Below are 11,353 nucleotides of genomic sequence, written 5' to 3'. Positions count from 1 at the left end.
CAGCTGCAGGAGGACAGTCTGGGATGGGGAAGCGGGCAACTTAGGGGCTCAGATGCCATTATCTCCCGTCACTCAGTGAAAAATGGCATTTCTCTCCTTCCTTCCTTCTGCTTTCCTTCCTTCCTTCCCTCCTTCCTTCCTTCCTTCCCTCCTTCCTTTCTTCTTTCCCTCCTTGTTTCCTTCTCTCCTACCTCCTTCCCTCTTTCCCTCCCTCTTTCCTGCCTTCCCTCCTTCCCTCCTTTCTTCTCTCCTTCTTTTCTTCCTTTCTTCCTGCCTCTCTTCCTTCCTTCCTTCTTTTCTTCTTTTCCTCCTTCCTCACTTCTTTCCTTCTACCTCCTCTTTATTACTTTCTCATTTGCCTGTGAGTTCTCTTTACATCTCCTTTAAGAACTGCCTCCTCATTCCCTTTGGGTCATTTCTTTCCTTGGACCTTCCTGTTTTTTTCTATCTGGGTAATCTCTGCACATAGTAAAACACCAGCCCTTCATGTCCTGTTGCTACAAATCTTCCTCTGAGTCATGGTTTTCTATGTCTTTTTTTTCCAGCTTTATTGAGGTATAATTGACAAAATAAAATTATAAGATGTTTAGAGTATCATGGTGACTTCATATATATAGGCATTGTGAAAGGCTTCCCTCCATCGGGTTAATGAACACATCCAGCACCTCACATATTTATCTTTTGTGTGTGTGTGTGTAAGAACATTTAAGTTTTACTGTCTTGGCAAATTTCAATTATACAACACTGTCTATTATCATTGCCGTGTTTTTCATTAGATCCCCAGATCTTTTATGCATCTTATAGCTGAAAGTTTGTACCCTTTCACGAACCCCTCATTTTTTCTGCTCCCCAGAGCCCTTTTCTATCTGTTTCTGAGTTTTGTTTTGTTTTTTTTTAAGAATCCACATATAAGTGGGGCACCTGGGTGGCTTAGTCAGTTAAGCGTCTGACTTAGGCTCAGGTCATGATCTCACAGTGAGTCCGAGCCCCGCGCTGGGCTCTGTGCAGACAGCTCGGAGCCTGGAGCCTGCTTCGGATTCTGTGTCTCCCTCTCTCTTTGCCCCTCCCCCATTCACACGTGCTTTCTCTCTCTTTTTTCTCTTTCTCTCTCTCTCAAAAATAAATATTAAAAAAAAAGAATCCATATATAAGTGATACCATGCAGTATTTGTCTTTCTCGGTTTATTTCACTTAGGGTAATGCCCTCAAGTCCCATCCATGGTATCTTTCCTTCTCATGTCTGAATAATATTCCTGTGTGTCTGTGTGTGTGTACACATTTATGCAAGTGGCCATTGCCAGACATTTAAGTTGTTTCCATAACTTGGCTATTGTGAATAATGCTGTGATGAACACGGCCGTGCATCTATCCCATTGAGATACTGTTTTCATTTCCCTTGAATATGTAACCAGAAGTGGGAGTGCTGAATCATATGATAGTTTCACGTTTTATTTTTTTTTAAACTTCTGATTTGCCACTACGTGGATGGAACTGAGGGTATTATGCTAAGCGAAATTAGTCAAGAGAGACCAATATCATATAACTTCACTCATATGAAGACTTTAAGATACAAAACAGATGAACATAAGGGAAGTAAGCAAAAATAATATAAAAACAGGGAGGGGGACAAAACATAAGAGACTCTAAATATGGAGACCAAACAGAGGGCTGCTGAAGGGGTTGTGGGAGGGGGGATGGGCTAAATGGGTGAGGGGCATTAAGGAATCGACTCTTGAAATCATTGTTGCACTATATGGTAACTAACTTGGGTGTAAATTTTAAAAAATAAATTTAAAGAAATAAATAAAATGTCCAAAAAAACCTGTATTCTTTTCTTTTCTTTTCAATAACCTCTATGCCCTATGTGGGGCTCAAACTCACAACCCCTAGGTCAAGAGTCACATGCTTTACCAACTGAGCCAGGCAAGTGCCCCGATATTATTTTTATAGTAGCTATGCAATCTACATTCCTGCCAAGCATGCACAAGGAAATGTTCCCTTTTCTCCAAATCCTCACCAAGACTTGTTATTTCTTGTCTTTTGTCATTTTGGTTTTCCTTCCCTGATGATTAGTAACGTTGACCAACCTTTCCTTCTTTGGGAAAATATCTATTGAGTTCCTTTGCCTGCCTTTTAATCAGATTTTTTGCTATTGAGTTGTAGGAGTTCTTTATCTATTTGGGGTGTTAACCTCTTATCAGATACACAATTTGCAAGTATTTTCTCCCATTCCGTAAGTTGCCTTTTCAATTTCTGATGGTTTCCCTTTGCTGTGCAGAAGGTTTTTGATTTGATAGAGTCCCACCTTGTTTAATTTTTTGTTGTTGCCTTTCTTTTGGTGTTAAATCCAAAAAATGGCTAAGACTAATGTTGAGGAACTTACCCTCTATGTTTTCTTCTAGAAGTTTTATGGTTTCAGGTTGTACTTCATTCAAGTCTTTAATCTATTTTGGGTTGACTCTGGGCATAGTGTAAGGTGAGGGTCCAATTTCATTCTTTTGTATGTGGATATTCAGTTTCGCCAGCACTGTTTATTGATGGGATTATCCTTTCCCCACTGTATATTCTTGGTTCTTTTATTGTAAATTTACTCAGCATACATATGGGGGTTATTTCTGGGCTCTCGATTCTGTGTCATTGATCTATGTGTCAATCTTTATGCCAACACTACAGTTGTGATCACTATCACTTTGTAGTATAGTTTGAAGTCAGGAAGAGGGACGCCTCCATCTTCGTTCCTCTTCCTCAAGATTGCTTTGGCATTTCAGGGTCTTTCATAGTTCCATACAAATTTTGGTTTTGTTTTTCCTATTTCTGTGAAAAATGCCACTGGAATTTTGATATAGAGCCCTCGGGCCGGGGGGAAAGGTAGCCCTTTCTTTGTTTGCTCTAGTGTGGTGGATCTCAGAGACATGAGCCCTGTAGGCTTTCAGAGCTAGGTGTTGGGGGGGGGGCCATCCTTCAGGTGGAAGTCTTAAAAGTTGGGGTGTTGGATATTGGATCAACACTTGGCTCCTTGGGGACAAGTTGGAGTTGTGAGTCCCTTCTCAATTGCATGCCACTGTGCCGGGGGTGACGTACACAGTGAGAGTGTATCTCAGACTTTTCTACCTTTTCGATGTAGATCTTTTGTCGTTCTCCTGAAGCGTAGTTATCGCCCAGTTGGATTCTGAACTTCCTTCGGAGGGAGCTGCTCCCATGTAGCTATAGAGTCGGGGTGTCTGTGGGAGAAAGTGAGATCAGAGGTGTCCTATGTTGCCATCTTGGACCAGAACCCCCTATGTCTTTTGACCTTGCCAGCCTTTACAGGCTTGGACCAGGCCACCACAGAAAGTTTTCAGATAAGTCATTCCTCCCTGGCTCCCACACACTGGCTTTCTCCCCGTTGACCTCAGCCTTGCTGCGAGGAAGGGAGGGATCCAGCTTGGTGAGGACAGGCCAGAGCCAGGCCACCTGCGCCTTCTGGAAGAGCCGCCTCAAGCCTGTAAAGACCGTGAGGTCTTTGCTCTCCTAAGCTCGTGTGTCTGTCTCAAGTTCTAGTGCTCTGTCTCCTACATGCCTGTGAGGGCAGGCTGTGGGGGGGAAGCAGCGAAGGAGATAACAATAATGGCCTGAGCTAAAAGTCTTCAGTTGAGGGTCACAAAAACCAGCAACAAAAAATTATTGGCACCTGAGGCACCTGGGTGGTTCAGTCCATTAAGCGTCTGACTTCAGCTCAGGTCATGATCTTGCAGTTTGTGAGTTCGAGCCCTGCGTCAGGGTCTGTGCTGACAGTTTGGAGCCTGGTGCCTGCTTCAGATTCTGTGTGTGTCTCCCTGTCTCTCTGCCCCTTGCCTTCTCACACTCTGTCTCTCTCTCTCTCAAAAATAAACATTAGAAAATTAATTAATCAAAAAAATTATTGGCACCTGTAACCAGATTAGGGGTGGCAGTGTTGCACTAGCTCTTAGGGTGCATACTATCTTCCTCACCCTGCTGTAACAAATTACCACAAACTTAGTGGCTTTCAACAACTCAGATGTATCCTCTCACGCTCTGTAGATCAGCTCGTTTCTCTGCTCAGAATCTTACGAGGTCAAAATCAAGATGTCAGCCAGCTGGGCTCTTATTCGGAGGCTCTGGGGCAATCTGCTTTTAAGTCTGTGGGCAGAACGCAGTTCCTTATGGCTGCAGGACTGAGGTCCTTGTATCCTTGCTGGCTGTCAGCTGGGGGCCACGCCTCTCTCTGGTCTCGAGGCCATGAGTGGCTCCCTATATTTCAGGACCCGTAAGGCATACCAAATCCTCTCACGCCTGGAGTCTCCCTGATCTTCCTTTCAGCTGCATCTTTTTGGCTGGGAAGGGAAGGTTCTCTACTTCCATGGGCTCTTGCAATTAGATTGGGCCCACCTGGTTATCCAGCCTATAGGGTCTATAACCTTAGTTACATTTGCATCCTTTTTGCCTGTAACTTAACATGAGCACAGGTTCTGCGGATGAGGGCATGGATGTCTCTGAGGGAGGGACTCTACTTGCTGACCACAAGGTCTCTGGGTGTTGCTTGTTCTCTCTCCTGCCACAGCGTGAAGGGGGTATGGGGTGCATGTGACACGCTTCCTCCCCCAATATGTTGAGTAACACCCTCAAAACCCCCTTGACCAGAGAGGAAAGGGGTGCCCCTCCCCCAGTTCACTTTCAGACTCCCGAGGGCGGAGCCCTAACTGGCCCAGTGCAGGTCACAGGCCTGTCCCTTGGACTGAGCACACTCTTGGGGAAAGAGAAGGCAGAAGGGACTGTGACTGGCCCGCCTTGGCTGAGAGCCGAGCCCCAAACTGGAAGGGGAGTTCTGTCCCCAAAAGAAGGGTCAGGTGCTGGAAATACAGCCAGAGCTGCTCTGGGGACTCTCACAATGTGGTGCCGATGTGCGGAACCCTTCAGGGTGCTGGCTCGGCCCCCTATCACGTTCAGTGCAGTCCCGTGAGGTGCACTGCGTTATTAACCCCTCTTCACCATGACTGGGTTCCAGCTTGACCACTCTCCAGCAGGCTGACCTTTCTTACCCGGTTGTGCCCTCAGTAAAATGGGAATAACAATAATAATCTGTGTCTGGCCAGACTCTCTAGGCCTCACAAGGAGACAGATGGAAAGGTGTGTGTGAAGAGCTTCTATAGGCGCGAGGAGGCCCCTGCCCAGAGCCTGGGAGAAAGGGATTTCCGAAGCTGAGTCCCACTGGCCCCTCTGGCTCTCGTGCCTCAGTGGGAGCAGCAACAGGGCCGATAGCTTCCTGGCCGACACTGGCGGGAGCAGGGCGCCCAGAATGCACCTGGCCAGGCTCTGAGCCATGAAAAGGCAGCCATTCAAGGCTGGTTTGGACAGAAGCCGGGTGACGAGAGACAGAGAGCCCTGTGCTCTGGAGAGGAAGGAGGCCTCGGCGTGGTCCCCCGTTGGGGCTAAGCTGCCAGGCCGGGAGGGCAGGCTGGCTCTGGGGAAGGGGAGGTGCCGGGCAGGGAAGACTAAGCTAGTGTTTGAGGCCGAGGGGCTGAAAGGAGGCTGTGTGTGCCCCAGCAGCCCGTGGCGGGTGGGGACGTGAGTCATTGGTGGCCTGGGGGAAGGGGCAGCCCAGCTGGCCAGGACAAGGGGGCACAATGCCCACCCGCACACATGTGAATGAGTGTCAGTGTGAATTTAAACGTGTGTGTTGGGGGTGGGGCAGGGCTCCGGGCTGCCAAGCCTCTCCGGGGTAGGCACACCCAGTTGTCCCCTGAATGTGACCAAAGCAAGACGGCGTTTCTCCCTGCCAGGCTGTCCTCCAGGTGACCGATACGGGCAGTTCATTCCCTCAGCTATTCAACAGATAGGTGTCCGTGCCCCCCTTTCCCTCCCCCGAGCTCCCCTGTATCCAGTTTGGTGCAATCGATGGAGGAGGAACAGACAGACGTGATGCCAGCCAAGGGCACAAGCATCCACCACAAGGGAGGGGATATTTGAGCTGGGTTTTGAAAGATGAACAGGAATTCACTCGACTCAGAAGTTGGGAATGCATTTGAGCAGAAGCAAGCTGGGATCTTGGTAAATGGGAGAAGGCCAGGGTGGCTGGCAGAGGGACTAGGGGTAGATATGGGTGGTACTAAGGGCCTGTGGGCAGTGCCCAGAGGCTCCTGGAGGCAGGGACGGGCACAGACTTGAGGACCTGGGGACAGATCAAAAGAGACCATTCATGGATACAGTAGGGACCTGTCTCATCTTGTGGTGGTGCCCGTGGGCCTGCCAGGTGGGGTTTCACTGGTAGCAGATGAGGTGGTTAGGGAAGGCCCCTCCCACCTGGAAAAACCTCGGGCGTGTGAGTGTATGTGTGTGAACATATGTGTCTCTCTAGGCATGTCTCCGTGTGTGATGAATGTCTGTATGTGGGTGTGTCTGTGGGTATGTCCAGGTGTGTGTGTGTGAGCGTGTGCATGCTTCCCTGTGTGTGCCTCCGTGTGTCTGGCTGGCTGTGTGTACGAGTCGGTGTGTGTCTCAGGACGCCCACATGCGAATGTATGTTCCTGGCGCCTGTGTGTGCCTGGGTCTGTGTCGTTTGCCACCTGCGTTGCTCCGCTCTGAGCGTGCATTCGCCTCTCGCCGTGTCTGTGTCTGGGAGAGAGAAGTGTGTCCATGTGCGTGCCCAGCACACCCTGCTGACAGGAGCTGGCCCAGGGCCAGCGCTGCACTTGGGAAATGCTCCTTCCATTCCGGCCGGGCCCCTCCAGCCTGCTTCTCCCAGGCCCACCCAGACCCTTGTTCCTGGGCCTTTGTCAACTCGGGGCCTGCCTTCTCTTTCTGGCTGCCCAGCTCCAGCCTCACCTGACTGGCTTCCACACCCCCCCAAAGCCATGTGTGGCCTTGGCTGACCCCCAGACCAGCCTGTGGGGGCCCAGGCAAGGGAAAAGTGCCAGACAGTGGCCAGTCCTCAAAGGAGGAGCTGCGTCCGCCCTCCACTGGCCAGCCGGGGGCTCCTCCCTCCCAGGAGAGAAGGATGTGTCGGGAAAGTGTGTGGGTGGGAACATTTCCCACACAGCCACCTCCTCCTTTCTTCTTCCTTCTGAAGCCCCCGATCTCACAGGTTTGATTTGAGAGTCCGAGGGGATTTGGCACCCGTGAGAAGACACTGTGCCTCTGCTTTCTTGATAACAGCAGCTTCCTTTGAGGGACCCCTCCCCCCAAGGTTGTTCCTGGTTGGACTGCTAGTCCCAAGGCCCTGCCCCAGCCACCACAGGGGACTTGCGAGCCAGGCCTAGCCAGTCACAACCAAGGACCCAGGTTTGGGCATGTGACTGAGGCAAAACCAGTGAGACTTTCCCTTATGGAGGTTGGGAGGGGACAAAAAAACACAAAATACCTCTTTGCTCTGGGATCAAGATAGAGGACAAATGCCTGAGGCCATCGGCATACCCGGCTCTCTCCTCGTCCTCCTCCTGGAAGGAGCCTGTGGATGCAGAGGAGACAGGAGATGGACCTACTCTGGGGTGTGGGTTGCGAGGAGACAAGAGAGAGCAAGAGAGGGGTTTCCGAAAAGAGGAGCAAATATATTCTTCTTGCTTGAGCTAGTGTGAGTTGGGCTTCTGTCTCTCACACCAGAAGAGCCCTAAATAATCCTGGCCTCTGCCACGGGCCTGGGTATCCTGGGTGAACACTAGCACCCTCGCCTGGCACTGAATGCTCCTGGCTGTCCCGCAGACCGCACACAGAGGCCGTGGCCATCCCCGCCCCCTCTCATGCTCACAAACCCACCAGGGCTTCCCACACGGCCACCTGCTTGGCTGGGAAGAGCGAATTCCTCAGCTCTCCCCAACTCTGCCCCCACTTTCCTCAAGAGACGCCTCCCCACCCTGGCGTCTGTAAGGCGCCCAGGGCTCCCCACACCCCGCATTCAGGTTCTCTGGGCCCCAAGTCAGCCCTGCTTTGTCCAGTCAAAGGCTGACCCAGGACAACCCCTGGCCTTTCAGATGTCTCCCCACACCTGAACCTCTGCAGGCCCTCAATCCCCCCTCCCCCCGCTTCTCCCCTCACCGCGAAAGCCCACAGTGGCAAGCCAGCAGGATCTGGATTCCAAACAATTCCAGAGGGTTGATGGAGCAATTATAAAAGAAAGTGGGAATAGGAACTGAGAAAGGGAAATGGCAGAGGAAAGAGGGAGCAGGGATGGGAAGGGAAGGAGAGGGAAGGTGCAAAGGAGGTGTGGGGAAAGGGGAAGTTGCAGGAAAGGGAGCTTCTCTGAGTTTCTCCCTCCCCAGGGCTCTCTGAGCTCCCTCTTCCAAGGCAGCCTGAAAGAGGGGACTGCCACCCCTGCACGGGACAGGGACTCCTGCTGCTTACACGACTACCCTTCCCATTCCCCCAGCCTTCCTCCAGGCTCCAGACAGACCACTGCCCTCACCCAGCCACACCCCAGCCCCCCACCGCCTGGGACCGGGGATCTGCAGCTTCTACAGCCTTCAGCCAGGGCTGTGGGGCCGGGAAGATTCCATCTGCAGCCTGACCTCCCCCTTCTCGGGGGGCCTTGCTTAACCACCGCGACTGTGGTTTGAGATAATCACAGGAATCCGTTGGGGCTCTGCCCACAGGGGCTGGGACAGGTGGAATGAGCCAGACTGGGTGAGCCTCAGAGAGCTTCCTGATAGGGACAGGTCCAAGCCGCCTGCAGGGTGAGCACAGACCAGGGGCTGGCTGGGCTCCCACAACCCCCACCCTCCCCCCTACAGTCAGGGACTGAATATTTAACTTTCATCCCTTCCCCACCCCCTAGTTCCACCTAGGTACGCACAGATCAAATGAACCCACGATGACAAACTGAACCGAATTCCACTGGCAAACACGCAGTTGGCCTCTAGCGGCTCCCCCAATCACCACCCCGTTGAGCCCCGGTGGGTTCTGGGGCCTTTGGGTCCGGCCAAATATTAACAATAATATCAACAGCAGCCAACCTGTGATAATGCCACCGTGTAGGAGACACTAATCTACGCACGCCACATGCGTCATCTCGTGTAACCCAGTGCTGGCAGGAAATTGAGGTCTCAAGGGGATAAGCCACCTGCCCCTACAGACAGCCCGGAAGTGTAGAGTTCTGACCCCACCCCCACCCCTCCAGTCTCAGAACCTGGGCTCCAAAACCCTTCCCAGGGGCAGTGTGTCTGCCCCTCCCAGGCACCTGAGGAAACCCCACAGCTCCTGGGTAAGAGAGGCCAGTGCTGAGGCTGGACAGGAGGTCCTGGCCATCCCTCCAGGCCACACTTGCAAGGTGAGGGGCAGAACCCAGAAGCCCGGGCAGTGGAGGGCAGTGCTGGGTGCTCTGTGGGCCAGGTGGCCAGTGAGGCAGGGGCTGGCAACCAAGCCTAAGAGGGGCTCTGGGCTGCAAGTCAGACCCTCCCTCTGCTCCAGCAGGTGGGAAGGGCCATTAGAAAGAGCCAGCGCTGGCCCCAGGGTTCTTCTCTGGAATTCTGCCTGGAAGGCTCTTCACATTCCCTGATTGGAACTTGCAACACGAAGGCAAATTCTATTGCATCTTAGGTTTTTTTCCTCCTCTTCCCAGGAGCCCTGCAGCCTTTTAAAGGCAGAGCTGGGGGCTCCTGGCTGGCTCTGTCAGGAGAGCACGTGATTCTGGATGTCAGGCTTGTGAGTTTGAGCCCCATGTTGGGTGTAGAGATTACTTAAAATAAATTCTTTATAAAAAAAATAAAATAAAGAGGCCCCTCACCCCCCGCTAAGGGTCCTGGGTGCCCAGCTTGGCAGAAGTCTCATCAGACTTCCTACCACCAGCCTCTGGACTCAGGGACCTCCGGCTTCCATAAAGAACCCCTTGGCAGGGGGCGCCTGGGTGGCTCAGTTGGTTAAGCGACTGACTTTGGCTTAGGTCATGATCTCACAGTTTGTGAGTTCAAGCCCTACATCAGGCTCTGTGCTGACAGCTCGGAGCCTGGAGCCTGCTTCGGATTCTGTGTCTCTGTCTCTGACCATCCCCTGTTCTCTCTTTCTCTCTCTCTCAAAAATAAATAAATATTAAAAAAAAAAAAAAAGAACCCCTTGGCAGGAAAATAACTCCCTGCCGCTGCTGTCCCCTGGAAAGGGGCTCAGGGCCCACTTCACGGAGCCAGGCAGGCCTCCTGGCTTTGTTTGCTATGAGACTTGGCCCACTGGGTTTTCCTCCTCAATTTCCTCCTTCATAACTGGGAATAAAATAGTACATGCCTCTAGGATTGAGTGATTCGTGTGTGAGCCTGGAATCATGCTTGGCATATTGTCACTGACTGATGAATGTTAGCTATTATTTATTGGACTGGTAGTGCTCCCATTTCCATCCTATGGGCATTTCTGAGGTCCTGCTCTAAGCTCAGCAATGGGATCTCCACGGGCAACAAGACTAGAACAGACCTGTGGGCAACCGCCAAACCGGCAGAGGTGTTTACCTGCTAGAGGATTCTGGAAGTCACCTGAATGGAAACACCCATCACCCCAGACCCTGCTGGGCCAAGACTGCCCCCTCTTTGTCCTATGTCTGCTTGAGCCCTCTCCCTAGGAACCGCTGGCTCTGGCATACAAAGCAGATTAATGAAGGCCGGGCACAAAAAAGCGGATTGAGTGAAATACTTGTTGATGGATGCAAAGAGAAAAGGTTGGGGCCAGGCAAGCAGGCCTTCCCTTGGTGGTGAGGGGAGCTCTCTGAGGCAGAGGGACCCCGGAGCAGGAGAGGGCCTCCACTTCGGGGCACAGAAAATGGCTTCCAGAGCAGGCAGCCTAGCCTCCTGATCTCACAGACATTGCTCCCCTCAGCCCCTCTTCCCCGCAGACTAGCCCTACGCTGCTGGCCCAGGGGACCTCAACAGCGGGGTGCCGGGAGGCCTCCTTGGGAAAGGGGGGAGGGGAGAAGGCAAAGGGAAGCGGAGGGGGGGAAAGGAAGCTTTGTCCTCCCCTGCCTCCCCTACCACGGAAAAACGTCCTAACGGGGCCAGAGAGCCGGTGGGGACCGTGGGGCGCCAGGAAGGTTGGAGGTGGGTGGTGTCCTGGCTCACAGTCGTGCAGAAGGGCCGACGACCCCACAGAAGCTCCGCGGAGGAAACCGAGTGCCCGGGGACAGGGATGACGGGAGTGACCCTCGTGGGCTCCGGGGTCCCCCACCGGGCCACTCCCCCTAGGGCCTCGGGATCCGCCTCTCGGAAATGGGCCACTGGCGCTCGCCGCAGTGCGGAGGGCTTGGCCTCGCGGCCGAGGGGCGGGAGGGCCGGGGGCGCCGAAGGGGTTAACGCACCTGGGCCGCAGCCGCCCCTCCCGGTCCCTCCTCCGGCCGCGGGGAAGAGGAAAGTCGCGGCGGGGGCGCGGCCCGGCCTTCGCTCCCGCCCGC

The 11,353-nt window shown here is 52.9% G+C and overlaps 1 long non-coding RNA gene across 2 annotated transcripts; it reads right to left on the bottom strand.

Moving 5' to 3' along the window:
• Window positions 1–2,161: 2,161 nt before the first annotated feature.
• Window positions 2,162–8,968, bottom strand: LOC115286331. Of its 2 annotated transcripts, none has more exons than XR_003906000.1 (3): window positions 8,943–8,968; window positions 7,358–7,444; window positions 2,162–3,221 (listed from the first exon to the last, which is right to left on the bottom strand). It is a non-coding gene; the product is annotated as an uncharacterized LOC115286331 (long non-coding RNA). The 2 variants fall into 2 exon arrangements; XR_003905999.1 differs by lacking the exon at window positions 8,943–8,968 and adding an exon at window positions 8,783–8,914.
• Between the last annotated feature and the right edge of the window lie 2,385 nt (window positions 8,969–11,353).

This window comes from Suricata suricatta, chromosome 3, assembly GCF_006229205.1.
Source record: "Suricata suricatta isolate VVHF042 chromosome 3, meerkat_22Aug2017_6uvM2_HiC, whole genome shotgun sequence".
In the NCBI taxonomy this organism is placed as follows: Eukaryota; Metazoa; Chordata; class Mammalia; order Carnivora; family Herpestidae; genus Suricata; species Suricata suricatta.
This window is presented reverse-complemented; position numbering and strand designations above follow the sequence as displayed.